This window comes from Pecten maximus, chromosome 3 (assembly GCF_902652985.1).
Source record: "Pecten maximus chromosome 3, xPecMax1.1, whole genome shotgun sequence".
NCBI classification, from domain to species: Eukaryota; Metazoa; Mollusca; class Bivalvia; order Pectinida; family Pectinidae; genus Pecten; species Pecten maximus.
In genome coordinates this window covers 28,833,922-28,847,251 of record NC_047017.1, presented here as the reverse complement: position 1 = coordinate 28,847,251, position 13,330 = coordinate 28,833,922, and the positions used below count along the sequence as shown (strand labels likewise).

Sequence of the window (13,330 nt, the reverse complement as noted above, 5' to 3'; positions counted from 1 at the left end):
CCCCCCCCAAAGAAGAAAAGCTTATAGAATTTGTTGTTAACTTTATTGAACAGCAATAGATATATGTGGATGCTATGCTAAACATGGGCTTATTGTTTGATAAATACAGTAACTGTACAGACTTTTCTGTCTTTAAAACTGATCAACGTAGATCATAATTTATGGTATAATTTTATCATAGGACATTATCATGTTGTATTGGGCATTTTCCTTGGGAAAATGTACAGGTTTTTGCTACAGTGTATATTCTGTATGTGAAAATGACATGTATCCTTTAATGTTAAGTGACTGGGAGCAGTGTTTAAACTGTGATGAAGATTGGTTCTGTTTTTAGATGCTATTATATTGTTATACAGAAGGTATCTGAAAGTGCTATGTCAACATGTCCATTTTATGTACAGTGAAACCTTGATATAACACCCTATGTTTATGTACAGTAAAAATTAATTATAACACCCTTTGTTTATGTACAGTGAAATCATTATAACACCCCTTGTTTATATACAGTAAAAAAAATCATTATAACACCCCTTGTTTATATACAATGAAATCATTATAACACCCCTTGTTTATATACAATGAAATCATTATAACGCCCCTTGTTTATGTACAGTGAAACCTTGATATAACACCCCATGTTTATGTACAGTCAAATCTTCCTTGTTTCATTTGTCACCTTTAGCTTGCTGACATGGTGTATTATTTATCTTTTTCTTTTAACGATTCTTTATTTATTTTTTTTGCAGATAGTGCCGATATTATAACAAAGTTGAACTGCGTGTAATATCGTATGTCATGTGTTGAATTCTTGTTGTTATATTTGCTTACAAACAAGTAGCTGTTTTGGGAGTGTTTATCATGTGTGTTAGTCAATGTAGTGCTATAGATCTAGACAGATCATGTTGTTACATTCCTTACATTGATATATTCATTTTACACATGTTTTACAACTTGTTATTGGTTTTTCAACATAGATTTGTACTAAAGCTGTGTATATAAAAAAGTTCCAGCCCAACTAAAGATCTGTATCTCTAAACATGTACATGTGACAAAGTAAGAATTAACACCAAGGTCATATGGATAAAACCCCACTAAAACAGAATAGTTACCCTTCCTATGGATTAAAATTACAGCCTCCTAATTACAAAAGTCAGATAATAAACATCAGAGAGGAAGTGCAGAACATGGAGATCACAGAGTTTGGGTATCAAAACTCCTCTCACAGAACTCCGATCATAGAGCTTAGGTCTCAGAGCTTCTATCTTAGAACTTCGGTCTCACAGCTGTCGTAGAGCTGAGTCTCGCAGCTCGTATCATAGAGCTGGGGTCTTGGAGCTCATATCACTGAGCTCCAAATACAGAGCTTGTGGTCTTGAAGTTCTGACCACAGAGATAACTAAGTCATTGAGATATGAGAGAGTTAAGATTGTGGTTTCTTTCTTGACAAGTTGTTTTCAAATATGAGCCTTTTAAACAGGTCCATATAACTCTTAAGATCTTTTTACTATGGAAATTATTATGCAGATACATATTAAACATGTTATTTCATTTGAAATATTGTTTGATTCAGCCAAATAAAAGAACTCCTCCAAGGGAAGTTAATAGTGATTTTAGAAAATAACGTCCATGATGATCTCATCCTCACACTGATTAATATTACTGGGAGTTGATGATTTGTTATATAAAAATCCTAGACTCTTTCTCCTGACAAGTTCTGTGTTTTTAAATTGATTTTTTGTTTTTTGTAGCTTTCAAAATAAAAGTTTCTGTTTTAGAAGGATTAAGCAAATATGAAGAAAAATGCATGAACAGTTATTCAGTGGCTTACCAAAGATACATTTCTATGGTGTTAACTTTAGTATATACATAACACTGTATTGACACAGGTATAGAACACTGTATTGACATAGGTATAGTTAATTAATCTTGTTTAGAATTTTCAGTATTAGAATCAATTTAACTCCAGTAAGACAAGTCCTGTATTCAACTTGATGATGACGTATCCCGGTATAATATATATTGTGTAAAATTATGTATGTTGTTGTTGGTAAATGTATTTAATGATGGGAAAGGTCACAGGGTGATGTCAGTACACAGGTTGTAGTGTGTAAGTACACAGTCTGTAGTGAATATATAACTACAGGTAGTACACTCCGTCGTGTTACCGGTATATAACGGGCTGATGTGATGTCAGTACACAGGCTGATGTGATGTCAGTACACAGACTAGTGAATATATAACTACAGGTAGTACACTCCGTCGTGTTACCGGTATATAACGGGCTGATGTGATGTCAGTACACAGTCTGTAGTGAATATATAACTACAGGTAGTACACCATCGTGTTACTGGTATATATATCGGGCTGATGTGATGTCAGTACACAGACTAGTGAATATATAACTACAGGTAGTACACTCCGTCGTGTTACCGGTATATATCGGGCTGATGTGATGTCAGTACACAGACTAGTGAATATATAACTACAGGTAGTACACTCCGTCGTATTACTGGTATATATCGGGCTGATGTGATGTCAGTACACAGACTGTATTGAATATATAACTACAGGTAGTACACTCCGTCATGTTACCGGTATATACCGGGCTGATGTGATGTCAGTACACAGACTAGTGAATATATAACTACAGGTAGTACACTCCGTCATGTTACCGGTATATATCGGGCTGATGTGATGTCAGTACACAGACTAGTGAATATATAACTACAGGTAGTACACTCCGTCGTGTTACTGGTATATATATCGGGCTGATGTGATGTCAGTACACAGACTAGTGAATATATAACTACAGGTAGTACACTCCGTCGTGTTACCGGTATATATCGGGCTGATGTGATGTCAGTACACAGACTAGTGAATATATAACTACAGGTAGTACACTCCGTCGTGTTACCGGTATATATTGGGCTGATGTGATGTCAGTACACAGACTAGTGAATATATAACTACAGGTAGTACACTCCGTCGTGTTACTGGTATATATCGGGCTGATGTGATGTCAGTACACAGGCTGATGTGATGTCAGTATACACAGACTAGTGAATATATAACTACAGGTAGTACACTCCGTCGTGTTACCGGTATATATTGGGCTGATGTGATGTCAGTACACAGACTAGTGAATATATAACTACAGGTAGTACACTCCGTCGTGTTACTGGTATATATATCGGGCTGATGTGATGTCAGTACACAGGCTGATGTGATGTCAGTATACACAGACTAGTGAATATATAACTACAGGTAGTACACTCCGTCGTGTTACTGGTATATATATCGGGCTGATGTGATGTCAGTACACAGGCTGATGTGATGTCAGTATACACAGACTAGTGAATATATAACTACAGGTAGTACACTCCGTCGTGTTACTGGTATATATCGGGCTGATGTGATGTCAGTACACAGACTAGTGAATATATAACTACAGGTAGTACACTCCGTCGTGTTACTGGTATATATCGGGCTGATGTGATGTCAGTACACAGACTAGTGAATATATAACTACAGGTAGTACACTCCGTCGTGTTACTGGTATATATCGGGCTGATGTGATGTCAGTACACAGACTAGTGAATATATAACTACAGGTAGTACACTCGGTCGTGTTATTGGTATATACCGGGCTGATGTGATGTCAGTACACAGACTAGTGAATATATAACTACAGGTAGTACACTCCGTCGTGTTACCGGTATATATCGGGCTGATGTGATGTCAGTACACAGACTAGTGAATATATAACTACAGGTAGTACACTCCGTCGTGTTACCGGTATATATCGGGCTGATGTGATGTCAGTACACAGGCTGATGTGATGTCAGTACACAGACTGTAGTTAATATATAACTACAGGTAGTACACTCCGTCGTGTTACCGGTATATATCGGGCTGATGTGATGTCAGTACACAGACTAGTGAATATATAACTACAGGTAGTACACTCCGTCGTGTTACTTAAGAAATAATTAACGATGATTCGTGTATTGTTGCAGGATATACAACGAGGACGAGGATATTTTGCAATTAAATTAATAACGAAGGCCACAGGCCTGAGTTATTAATTAAAATTGCAAATTTCTGAGTCCGAGTTGTATATCCTGCAACAATACACGAGTCAAAGTTGATTATTTCTATTCTACCATGTACTGTTTAGTTCTGAGATCGACCTCTTTCTTATAGAAAAAAAACAAAGAAACCCCGAGAAAACCTTGTAATTTATTTCTGGAGTATTGCATTATTTGTTGATGAAATATACAGGCAATACAGTACTACGATCAAGAGCATCTATCATATGGCATTGATTTTGAAAAAAAAGGATAAAAAAAAGGATAAAAAATAAAAGGGGGGGCCTCCGTAGGATTCGAACTCGCATCATGATAAAAATTTATTGAAAGACTAACCCATTAGCCCACTCGGCTATAGTAACCTTTTATAAAATGTGTGAATATTAGATATATAAAATTGTAACAGCCGTGACTCACTACCGTGTATTATTGGCACGAGCGTGGGTTATTGGAAAATAATACATGGTTTTAAACCAATCAAAACTGGCGTTACATAGCAAACATGGTAGAATGGTATATATCGGGCTGATGTGATGTCAGTACACAGACTGTAGTGAATATATAACTACAGGTAGTACACTACATCGTGTTACCGGTATATATCGGGCTGATGTGATATCAGTACACAGGCTGATGTGATGTCAGTACACAGACTGTAGTTAATATATAACTACAGGTAGTACACTCCGTCATGTTACCGGTATATATCGGGCTGATGTGATGTCAGTACACAGACTAGTGAATATATAACTACAGGTAGTACACTCCGTCATGTTACCGGTATATATCGGGCTGATGTGATGTCAGTACACAGACTAGTGAATATATAACTACAGGTAGTACACTCCGTCATGTTACTGGTATATACCGGGCTGATGTGATGTCAGTACACAGACTAGTGAATATATAACTACAGGTAGTACACTCCGTCGTGTTACTGGTATATATCGGGCTGATGTGATGTCAGTACACAGGCTGATGTGATGTCAGTACACAGACTGTAGTGATGTCAGTACACAGGCTGATGTGATGTCAGTACACAGACTAGTGAATATATAACTACAGGTAGTACACTCCGTCGTGTTACCGGTATATATCGGGCTGATGTGATGTCAGTACACAGACTGTAGTGTGTAAGTACACAGACTGTACAAATAGTACTTGTACCACTAATTCATAATTTATCCATTAAAAACTAATGAACTTCTTAAAAATTTATGCATGGATGAATTGGATGTACATCTCGTTATTTATTATTGCGTATGCTAAAACATGTCTATACAACAATTTCCCTAAATATTTTGGAGAAAACTGCTCACATATATTTCATAAATAAGTAGATTTTTTTTAAACAGTTTGCCTTCTTTTGTTTGGTTTGATTACCCTCAGGGGTCTGGTTACATCGAGAACAGATTTGGGATGATTACTAGTAGGTACCTCGTTTTCTAACTAAAATGAAGAAAAATCAATTGGAGTACAGATTTGACACTTATTTAATGGAATGATAGGATATCACAATTTTATAGAACCAATGTAATATATTTTATAGGATATCAGAAATAATTAAATGGCTTCACTTTTGAATTACCAAACTGACCAAATCAGATGACAATATGTCATACAATTTTCTCTTAATCTCCATAATTCATAACACTGTCTTAAATGAAAAATTCTGTATTCTGTAAAGGAAGATTAGTTTTCTATAATTACAACTTGGATCACATAACTTATATTGGGAAGATTTCTCATTTTACTAGGAAGATTTTTTTTATATAACTATTTTTCACTAAAATGTTAATATTCATTAGAATGGTGTAACGGCTGGAACTGAAGAGCAATAGAAGAAATCTCTTGGAATGTTGTATACATTTATTAACAACAGGAATATTTTTGTTCATGCATGAGGATTCCTCGTGATGCACATAAAATGTCCTCCAGTGAAGAGTAGACATATGATTTTTACATGGATTGTCCCATTATTGGGACTACAAGCTCAAATATCATTGTTAAATATCTTTTTTTTTGACGTCTTGCTGATGAAAAGAGTGCTGTTTTAAGTTACTCACGTGGTGACTGTTTCTGTAGCGTTATCTGTGATTTATTTTGTTGTATTTTAATGACTATATAGTTTTCATTGTTCACCCAAATTGTTGTTATAGCAACATTTCCTGTCCTACTTGCCATAGTGATGTTGTGGGCATCCTTTTCTAGTTACCGAGACTTCCCACATTGTTTACTGCGGATGTACATAGACTGGGTTATCATTGTTATTTAAGAAGACACCAGTCCTATGTTTTGTTTTGTTAAGTGGTGATTTTTGAGAATGGTTTCTATGTTTATTATAACTGTTGTAACTGTACTGTCCAACATAAAACTGGAAGTACATTTCAGTGAGTTGTAGATATTGTAAATACATGTACAAAGCAATAGGGTTACCCCTTTGATGAGCACTAACATATTGTATCCTCATTAATCTATCAAGAGCTTCTTATCCTCATTAACATGTCAGAGTATTGGTGAGGGTGTTCAATTCAGATTCGACCTAGAGGAAATAGAATTGGTCCAACTTAGTCTGATGTATATTCTGTCTACTTGTAAAATCCTCCTTCCTTTTACCTAAAAAGGGTTGTGATCATTTTAATGTTAACATTGAACAGGAATACATTAGAGTTTTTATTTTGTTTTGTTATATAATGGTTATTAGCGTACATAATATTCAATCAGCTATTGTAATGTTGTATACAGTAATACTACATGTATACTATACTATAATGTTGACATTGTTCTAAGTGATATTGTAATTATAATGTCAACATTAATGTTTAGGTATCACTGTAATGTTGTCATTAAATGTTGATGTGATACTGTAATGCTGACATTGTTTATATATCACCGTAATGTTGGCATTAAGTGTGTAGTTGATACTGTAATGTTGACATTAAGTGTTGATGTGATAATGTAATGTTGACATTGTTTAGATATCCCCGTAATGTTGACATTGTTTAGATATCCCCGTAATGTTGACATTGTTTAGATATCCCCGTAATGTTGACATTGTTTAGATATCCCCGTAATGTTGACATTGTTTTGATATTACAGTAATGCTGAAATTATTTAAGTGTTGAGAAGATACTTTTATGTTGACATTAAGTGTTGATACTGTAATGCTGACATTCAGTGTTAAAGTGATACTATAGTGTTGACATTAAGTGTGTAGTTGATGCTGAGATGTTGACATTAAGTGTGTAGTTGATACTATAGTGTTGACATTAAGTGTGAATGTATCACTGTAATGTTGACATTAAGTGTGAAGGTATTACTGTAATGTTGACAGTAAATGTTAAGTTGATGCTGTGATGTTGACAGTAAGTGTAGTTGATACTGTAATGTTGACATTAAGTGTGAAGGTATTACTGTAGTGTTGACATTAAATGTGAAGGTGATACTGTAATGTTGATACTTAGTTGTTAGTTATTACTGTAATGTTGACATTAAGTGTGTAGTTGATACTATAATGTTGACATTAAGTATTAAGGTGTCAGATACTGTAATGTTGACATTAAATGTTTAGGTATTACTGCAATGTTGACTTTATGTCGAAACAGTTATATATAGGTTGTCATGTCATTTTTCTTGTGATATGAAAAAAACACATTCTAAGTAGACTAGTGTATATATATATATGAGTTTCTGCCACAACAAATGAATCACATCCTGGTCTTAAGGAAGCTATAACGACGTACTATCCGTATCAATTCCTGCTTGCATTAGATGTATGTACTGTATAATTCCAGACATATTTCAGAAGATGGTGGTGGTGAACACTTATATAAAGTTATCTGGACTTAATGTTTAGGAATCTGTTGTCTGATAAATTACCCAGGAAGCATGTACTGTTAGCAATGGGGTTATTTATGATGTATTTACTCAAGACAAGGAGGCCAAAGGTCACCAGAGGTTGTAGCCATATTTACCTGGTTTAACTACCTTTACAATACTTGCATTAACTTGTTGATGTTATTACTGCTATATTAAGTATGGACACATGTATATAGAAATCAGAATTTCATTTAAATGGCTGCTTTGGAATGAAATATTTTAAGAATAAAAAGCATGCCATGAACTAGCTTGTTGATATTGTCCTGTTATAGGGAATCATTTCCAGAGTAGACCTTGTTTAAATGGCTTTATTCTATTTGTGGTGTCCCTTTGTTTAACAGGTCCTTTGTTGTAATGTTATTCTATATAACCATATTTTCCACTTAACTTTATCATTGGTAACTAAAGATATACTATTTTAACCAATGTGTGGTGTGGTGTGCCTCACATGATCTGAAGTTATTAAGTGTACATTTTGGAAAGGTTACATGATCACACAAAATCTGTTATGGTTGCTATCCATTTTGTGACATATTAATGATTGATACTAATTTCTATCCGATGCTCTGATCATATCAGGGTTAATTATGTCATATTAAAGACATGCATCTAATGTATGAGCAAATTTGAATTGGTCTTAACATTCACAAAGGAAATTGTCCGATTGTATTAATTCTCTGTCAAGTATACACAATGAATGCTTTCTCTTTGATTGACATCACATATTGGTGCACATTTACGATGTACCACAGTGACATTTTTAATTAAGTTATAAGACTAAGAGTATTGTTGATGTGATTATCCTTTTGTCTACTTGGGATAGAGGTATAGCTTCATTTATTTTACAAAATTAATGAAACATGTCAACTTATAATAATTAATCTCGTTGGTTAAAAGTGCATTTGGAGTCATTGTGTGAGGAAACCGGACTTGGGAAAAACCAACCTCATGGTTGGTCAGGTGATACACACAGAATTTTTTAAATGTTTTTTCTACATCAACATTACACAAGTGTTTCCAGTTAACTGCCTGATTAGGCTATTTGTGATAGGTGTTCGCCAAGATTAAAAAAGTAATAAACCAATACATTATGGTTGTTAATCGGACCATTTCGTTGTTCAGTATTTGTTAGTGCTTTAGTAGTTCATCTGGGTTTTAGTCATCTCCCAATAATACACGTTTATGTGCAGCATGTTATCCTAGATTAGCTTGTAATGATGTGGTGCAAATCTCTGAAATACAACTTACTTATAATAAGCTACAGAAACCTATTGGAGCAACAATTCTATTTGAAACAAATACACTGTACATTTTTTATAAGGGTAATTTCTGAAATACTGTTTAATTGTAAAAGAAATATTTTCTATATGTTTGGTTTTCATTATAGATAATTAAAGAATATAATTGACCAGTAAAACAATTTCTCTTCTACTGTGACCTGTCCTACCTTACGTTGTTGCCTTGAAGCTCCTTCCAATAAACCCCCCCTAGCCGAAGTTGGTGTAATTTTTATTGAGGCTTTTACCTCCACATGCAGACTGTGATATGGTAGTGTTAATCCTGTTTAGACGGTCGTTTTGTTACATGGATGCTGTCCAAATACTGAATTATCAACTAATGCTAGATTACAGGAATCCTTGTTTCTGGTAAATTCTTTCCATTAAGACAGTAAGACCCCGTGTCAAAAATTCTTTCCTTTGTGACAGACAGTAGAACCCTATGGATAATTTTTTTTCGTTATGAGAGTAGAAACCTGTAGACAGGTAACTAGGAACAGGATAAAACACCACAGAACATTATACTAATATGTGATACCTGTACTGCTACACAAGGTTATCATATTAAATGGTACGGCTCCAATATTACGTTACAAAGGTAATTTGGTGATAAAGCTTCACAGTTGCCTTGTTTCATTTTCTGTGACTTGATGTAACAATTGACTGTATACCTGTGTATATATACTGCTATATAGTAAAAGTCTTCAGAAATATTTTTTGCCTTGTGTAATCATTTGTTTTTACTCTAGATACCTCCTGACCACAGGAAGAGGATACCATGTATCATTCGTTTGTATAGTAACAAAAGTAAATCCTGTTTCAAATGAAAAATCCAATTTGCCCTACAATCATTGGACTTCCTTGTATTAACTCGGCTAATTCAATGTGACAAGCCTTCAATATAAGAAAAGTTGTAGCAAACATTGATAGAAATCATACCTTTTTTGCACCTTTAACAGATATTAACAACAATAAATGTAATCAATCTGTGGACACTATGCCGAAGCCCTAGGTTTCGCGTATATGATTCAAAAGGCATGCTATAACTATCAAACATTGGTACCTTATAGGGAACAACCAACCAATTGAAAAAATATATTTTTGAAACAGCCCCTGTGTGTCTGGCAGCCACTGATTGGCCAGTATGTTATGAAGTGAGAAAATAGATATGTAGCCTGATAGGTAACTATCAATAAGAAATGTTGATATAAATTTCGTAAGTCCGATTGATTTTTTCCCCAAAAGTTCAGGTAATAATAATAAACAGGTAAACATTTAAGATTTTTGAGAATTTTTACTGCGAAATTCACCCATTTTCAAAATGGCTACCCTGGAGAAAATTTGAGCTGAAGCACCCAACTTTTTTTTTTTTTGATTAGGTGTTATATCAGACCCTAAACTTTTGTTATAAACCATAATTGTCATATTGAATTCAAGAATTTGAATGAAATACTCCAAAACGTTAACACTAACGTCTAAGGGAAAACAATTGGTTGGTTGGTCCCTATAATGGAGGACATACTATGCCTTTCTACCTGACACTGCAATATCATTGTATTACTATAGATTTTCCATTATTAGCTCACCTGGTCTAACGGACAAACGTGAACTTATGCCAGACCGTGGCATCCGTCTGTCCATCAACATTTACCTATTTAGCAGTAACTAACAGAGTTATTGCCCTTTGTAATAAAATTACTATAGGGCCTTGTGAACACGATAACAGCTAGTAGTAAATATCAACCAAGTTTGATTAAACTTTGTAGTCATATATCGACAAGATATAGGACAAGTTCGAACATAGAAATTTTTCGACTGTAACTTACAGAGTTATTGCCCTTTGTAATAATATTATTATTGGACCTTGTGAACATGGATACTGGAGTAAATATTAACCAATGTTCATAGAACTTTGTAAATTGACATACAAATGTATATCAACAAGATATCGGACAAGTTCGAAAATAAGAATTATTCGACAGTAAATTACAGAGTTATTGCCATTTGCAATAATATTATTATTGGACCTTGTGAACATGATAACTGTAGTAAGTATCAACCAAGTTTGTTAGAACTTTGTATGTATCCATATATCGTCAAGATCTCGAACGAGGTCGTAAATAAGAATTATTCGACAGTAACTTAGTTGAATGAAGGATATGACACTCTTGGGGCGGGAGAAAGGGGGCCCAATAGGGGAAATATAGAAAGAAAACAAAACAAAACAAACTTTTAGATACTTTTTCTCTTTCAAGAATGACGGCATTTAGTCCACCTGTAGTTTGAACCATGGTTGGGAGAGGCAGTTCAAAAGTTGGACAATGTTTGAAATATAACTTAAATCAGAGTAGATTGCCATTACTGAAATATCCAGGTGAGCGATGCAGACCTTGAACATAACGAAACTGATGTACCACCTCTATATTTTTTCTCATCAAATTTCCACTTTCTCGTTTGGTAATAATCGTTTTTGTATACCTCCTAAAAGCCACTTACATTTTGGAGGTCAACAATATCTTCAGGCAATTACGATGTATCATCTGCCTACATAATTAAGATAACAGATTAGAAGTTCAATACGATAACTTTGACAGTTTGTATTAATTCGGATTCCATGTCAATGACAAATAAACAGAACAAAATCGGTGACAAAAATTCTCCTTCATTAAATACAATTTACCTTGCAGCCTTACACCAGACAATGCCGTGATAGCTCAGACGGTTAGAGCTCCGGCCACGTAGGTGAAGATCCAAGGCTCATAGCATGGTTGTCCATCAGAGGTGTAACTATGTTCACCTTTTCATCCAAAACACTATCAAAACATTTTATTTGGTCAATGTTATTGATATAAGTGTTTTAGGAAATTATCTTCAGTTTCTCGTTTTTGAAATGATGAGAAACCATATCATAACACAAAGTAAGTGGCCTAAAAGGCCTGCACCAGCTATTTGAATACATAGCTTTAATCAAACATGAAAAGTAAAGGCATGACCATTAATCTTGCAATTTATGAATGCCAGTTGAGTGATATCATAAATGCTGGTTTGTATGAAACAAATTTCATTTAACGTCATTTGGGAGATAACATTAGCTGAAAGAAGTAAATCATTTCATAAACTTTGTGACTAAAAAAGGGGGGGGGGGGGGGGAAATGTCATATATATTGTCATGACTATAACAAATATACATATATTTGATTAATTACACTCCCTATGATACTACATACGCAGGATATCGACAAAATTTAAAAAAAAATCCACACTTGTCATATTTCAAATTATGTTTTTGATTGTTATATATCTAGAAATCTTAACTTTGCCCATATAGCTATTGTGAGGAAACAATATTCCAAGAAACCAATATTAAAATGCAGTATATAAGAATGGCTTAAATAAATATCCCTGTAGAAGCACCTCTGGATATATTAAACACGGTCCAAAAATACACGACAATTGATAACCACAATCAGTATGTAATTCTGTTTATAGGCGCACGTCCTGGTAGATCATGATATTTGCATTCAGCAATTATATCATTGCATTGTACATTGATTTCGTGGCAAGCTTGGGTGATGTTTGCATAATTCCAAATTGTAAAATAGTATTTAAAGATTGTGGTAAAACAGAAAAAAATCATTCTGGAACTTAGATTTCTCGCAAAACGCTCGGAGATGACAGTACGATTTGCAAGAAATGTTACACTCAATATCTGATGAAAAGACCAAATCCCGAAGAGGATGGTGATTTTGGTCAGAAATCCCCATCGAGTAGTAGGTTGATGGGCAATACAGCTGATGGGAATTCGGAGCACCTGACAAAGAGTACACCAATCCCATCTCTCCTGAATATCACTGATGTCAAATATGGTTCATATTCTCGTAGTAAATGTTACATATTCTTACAGTATAATGACTTATGTGCTACAGTACCAAATACTTTCCGCCATAATTTGCTGCTCCAGAAACATCCGTGGTGTCCTCCTGATGCACGTATTTGCCCTGACAACCTCATTGGTAATTACTTGCACCCTGATAATGCGGTATATATGACCGACAGACAACCAATTCAAATTAAACTAGGGGAAGT

At 34.6% G+C, this 13,330-nt stretch overlaps 1 long non-coding RNA gene across 1 annotated transcript; it reads left to right on the top strand.

Annotated features, from left to right (window-relative positions):
- The first annotated feature begins 3,542 nt into the window (after nucleotides 1-3,542).
- Nucleotides 3,543-9,958, top strand: LOC117323832. Its single transcript, XR_004531839.1, has 2 exons — nucleotides 3,543-3,956; nucleotides 5,154-9,958. It is a non-coding gene; the product is annotated as an uncharacterized LOC117323832 (long non-coding RNA).
- Nucleotides 9,959-13,330: the final 3,372 nt, after the last annotated feature.